The sequence below is a fragment of the Geotrypetes seraphini genome, chromosome 7, assembly GCF_902459505.1.
Source record: "Geotrypetes seraphini chromosome 7, aGeoSer1.1, whole genome shotgun sequence".
NCBI classification, from domain to species: Eukaryota; Metazoa; Chordata; class Amphibia; order Gymnophiona; family Dermophiidae; genus Geotrypetes; species Geotrypetes seraphini.
The window spans coordinates 183,308,075-183,313,068 of NC_047090.1; positions in this window are offsets into that span (position 1 = coordinate 183,308,075).

Consider the following 4,994-nt stretch of genomic DNA (forward strand, 5'->3'; position numbering starts at 1 on the left):
AGCTGCCCGAATCCCGGACTCTGTCTCTGGCAGTGTTCAAGGCCCAGTTAAAAGCCCACCTCTTCAAGACTGCTTTCAGCTCCTCACTCTTCTCACCTTGGGTTCTGTATCCTTAACCCTATATGTCAAGTCTGTCTGTCCAAGTTAGATTGTAAGCTCTTCTGAGCAGGGACTGTCTATAAATGTCAGCCCACCTCTTTGAGAGTGCTTTCGACTCCTACCTCTTCTCACCTTGGGTTCTGTATCCTTAATCCTATATGTCAAGTCTGTCAGTCCAAGTTAGATTGTAAGCTCTTCTGAGCAGGGACCATCTATAAATGTCAGCCCATTTCTTTGAGAGTGTTTTTGACTCCTAACTCTTCTCACCTTGGGTTCTGTATCCTTAATCCTATATGTCAAGTCTGTCAGTCCAAGTTAGATTGTAAGCTCTTCTGAGCAGGGACCGTCTATAAATGTCAGCCCACCTCTTTGAGAGTGCTTTCGACTCCTAACTCCTCTCACCTTGGGTTCTGTATCCTTAACCCTATATGTCAAGTCTGTCTGTCCAAGTTAGATTGTAAGCTCTTCTGAGCAGGGACTGTCTATAAATGTCAGTCCACCTCTTTGAGAGTGCTTTTGACTCCTAACTCTTCTCACCTTGGGTTCTGTATCCTTAACCCTATATGTCAAGTCTGTCTGTCAAAGTTAGATTGTAAGCTCTTCTGAGCAGGGACCGTCTATAAATGTTAGTCCACCTCTTTGAGAGTGCTTTCGACTCCTAACTCTTCTCACCTTGGGTTCTGTATCCTTAACCCTTTATGTCAAGTCTGTTTTTCCAAGTTAGATTGTAAGCTCTTCTGAGCAGGGACCATCCATTAAATTTCAAAATGTAAAGCACTGTTTGCACCTTTCAACGCTATATAAGTGATAAATAGTAGTAGTAGTAGTCCTTTGATGCCACTGTCATTGACATTTCCTGTGTCATTTTGAATACATGAAAAATAAAGTAAAGTGCTCAGACCCTTCAACCGAACCGTTCAGTGGAATCATAGTAGCATAGTAAATGACGGCAGATAAAGACCTGAACGGTCCATCCTTTCTGCTCATAAGTTTGTTTTTTAAGTTCAAAAAGTTTTATTTATTTTAGCAAAAACAGTATAACATAGTGTATACACATGCAATCAACTTTGAAAATCACACAGAGTAAAGCTGTGCATCAGTATACATTGGTATACACATAAAAACTGGTTATACACAGAAAAATACATGATTAACTTGTCTCTTCATTGATATTTCTGGGCCGTAGACTGTAAAGTCCACCTGGTATTGTCCTAGGTTCCATCTAATCAAGCCATTGTGACATCAGTGCTGAAGTTGGCTCTTAGGCATTGGTGGAATGAGGCATTATGACATCACAATCTCAGCTCTGGAATGTTGTCACTCTTTGGGTTTCTGCCAGGTAACATAGTTTCATAGTACATGATGACAGATAAAGACCTGAACGGTCCATCCAGTCTGCCCATTAGTTATAGCCATTAAAAATACCTGATTAAATTAACTTCTTTGATATTTCTGGTCCATCCAAGCTCACTCCAGCCTATCCAACCATCCTGTTTGCAGGATATCTACCATAAAGTCTGACCAGTAACTTCCTCATGTTCCAAGTTAGTGGAGTTCCCACCGAGGTCCTCCCCAACCCAATCCTACATTAAATCATCACATCCAGTACCGGTCTTAACTCTTTAATTTACATTCTTCGTTTTCTGTGGTTGCCATTGGGACCATCATTGCTTTTTCCGTCCCAGACCCCCTCGATACAATGTAGCTGATACTAATTTTATACAACTAATGATGATGAAAGAGGGCTTATCTGAAGTTCCCAGGCGGTCAGCTGGTAACTCTATTATATTTAAAATTCTGTGATTTTTTTTTGGGATGGTATTTGGTATGTTTTTTTTAATCACAGAAGTAAGTTATTAACTCCCCAGATTGATATTTTGAACACATGGCCATCCCTACTGGCAAATAGGTCAGAAGGCTAAGTGCTAATCACGGAGTCTTGAGGCTGACTTAGCAGCCACTCTGCAAAAGAGAATACTTAATACAAAAAAAGCAGTTCAAAGGGGGGTGGGGGGGAGGGAGAGTCCATCCTAGCTGGAATCTATTCTTGAGTGGAAACAGAAAGATTTAGGATTTACACTTATAAAGTATCACCCTTCTCTTGTCAGCTAGAAAATGAATTCCTGCTGAGATCAGGCAAGCCAATGTAATTGTATCCACCTTTTCTTTTATCGGTAGAGCTCTGGGGGTAGAACGTGACCCGAAGGAATAGCTTATTTTTTTTCCTTCCTAGAAGAGGCTCAGTGGGGGTTTGAACTGCACCACGGCCTCGCTAGATACAGATCTAAAGTGCAAACCCACAGGAACTGACTGAGCGCTGGGATTTGAACCGTAGTCCTCGATAAAGAAAGCCAACATGCCATAAAACCATCCAAGTCCACATGGCTACTCAACAGCTTCAAAGGAAACCGAGCAGGATCCTGAAAGAGCATGAAGATTTGGAGTGGGGAACATGAGGATCTCATTTGTGCTGCATTAAATGTGGCAGAACCATAAAAACGAAAAAAAAAAAAAAAAATTGCTTGAATAAGAAGATAAAGAGCCCGGAATGAGCTTCTTTCTTTCAGATGGCTGCTGACTTCCAGAAACAATATGGTTTTCAGGATAAGCGATCCCAGATATGCCTAAGTTCATTCCTACTCTTCTGACCAAACTGATGATATCAGCGATGAACGCAAAAAAAAAAAAAGGTAGAAACATAGAAGATGACGGCAGAAAAGGGCTACAGCCCATCAAGTCTGCCCACTCTGCTTACCCACCCCCTGTCTATGCCCTAATGACCCAATTTCCTTATCTTGACCCTCGTAGGGATCCCACATGGGTATCCCATTTATTCTTAAAGTCTGGCACGCTGTCTGCCTCGATCACCTGCACTGGAAGCTTGTTCCAATGATCAACCATTCTCTCTGTGAAGAAATACTTTCTAGTGTCGCCATGAAATTTTCCGCCCCTGAGTTGAGCGGGTGCCCTCTTGTGGCCGAGGGTCCCTTGAGAAAGAAAATATCATCTTCCACTTCGACATGTCCCGTAAGGTACTTAAATGTTTCGATCATGTCTCCCCTCTCCCTACGTTCCTCAAGAGTGTAGAGCTGCAATTTGTTCAGTCTCTCTTCGTACGAGAGACCCTTGAGCCCCGAGATCATCCTGGTGGCCGTCCGCTGAACCGATTCAATTCTGCGCATATCTTTACTGTAATGTGGCCTCCAGAACTGCACACAGTACTCCAGATGAGGTCTCACCATGGCCCTGTACAACGTCATTATGACTTCAGACTTTCGGCTGACGAAACTTCTATTGATACAACCCAATATCTGCCTTGCCTTAGATGAAGCCTTCTCCACTTGATTGGCAGTTTTCATGTCTGCACTGATGATTACTCCTAAATCGCGTTCTGCTGAAGTCCTAGTTAAAGTTTCTCCGTTCAAGAAGTACGTCCTGCATGGATTTCCGCTTCCGAGGTGCATGACCTTACATTTCTTAGCATTGAAGCCTAACTGCCAGGTTGAGGACCAACTTTCCAATGTAAGCAGGTCCTGCGCCATATAATTCTATAAACTGCATTCACTTACTATATTACATAGTTTGGCGTCATCGGCGAATAGTGTTATTTTACCTTGAAGCCCTTGAGTCAGAGCAGCCACTGTGAGAGATCGTTTCCTGTTGAAAATAAATGCTTCTGTCCCCTGTTGATGTTGGATCCGCTCTTGTGGTTTTCCTGCCAGCTGATAGGATGGCAGGCCGTGCGAGAGGAATACGTAGTTGCCATACACAGGAAGGCGATTCCAACAATTAATTTTCATTCCTTTTTAAGCAGCATAATTTGGCTTTTAGAAAATTATCCACTCACGAATCAGTTAGAAATGCCTGCTATGTTCCACAATGTGCATAGGGTTACCTGAATAACCAACATGTATTATACTACTATGAATTATTTCTATAGCACTGTACCGAGTCACACAGAAGACAGTCCCTTCTCCAAAGAGCTTACAATCTAAACTGCCAAGACAGGCAAACAGGATGTCATGGATACAGTTAAGGGGAATGGTTAATCTGCTGGCTGGGTTGGTGGGCGGTACGGAGTAGGATTATGGATTGAAGGCTATATTTTTAAAAAGTGGGTTTTCAGTCTGCTTTTAAACAAGGGAAGGGGCTTGGCAGACAAACTCGGGTAATTTATTCCAGGCATAGGGCGCAGCTAGATGTAAGGAACGAAGTCTGGAATTAGCAGTGGAGGAAAAGGGTAAAGCTAAGAGCATCTGATCTGAAGAATGGAGTTCTCTGGGAGGTATATAAGATATTCCCAAATGTGTTTAGGCTATGGGAGTAAAAGGAAAGGTATAGATTTCTTTTTTTAAATTGTGGGCACTCCAGGGACAGAAATATACCTTGCACATAGATTTTGAGGGGATACTCAGGGGTACCAATATCGACACCTCTTCCATTGTCTTCCATAACCCATAGTCCTCAAGTACGCTCGTATAAATAAGAGCTCAGGCTCTGCACACTCGGGTCCTGATTCTGTATAAGATGCCTAAAGCTAGGTGCCTAGATTGCGATGTTCTGATCGACAAGTCGATGAAGCCGTCCACGCAATGTGCGGCAGCGGTGAAAAGGGCGAACAGAATACTAGGAATGATAAAGAAGGGGGATCACGAACAGATCGGAGAAGGTTATCATGCTGCTGTACCAGACTATGGTACACCTTCACCTGGAATACTGCGTCCAGCACTGGTCGCCGTACATGAAGAAGGACACGGTACTACTCGAAAGGGTCCAGAGAAGAGCGACTAAGATGGTTAAGGGGTTGGAGGAGTTGCCGTACAGTGAGAGATTAGAGAAACTGGGCCTCTTCTCCCTTGAAAAGAGGAGACTGAGAGGGGACATGATCAAAACAT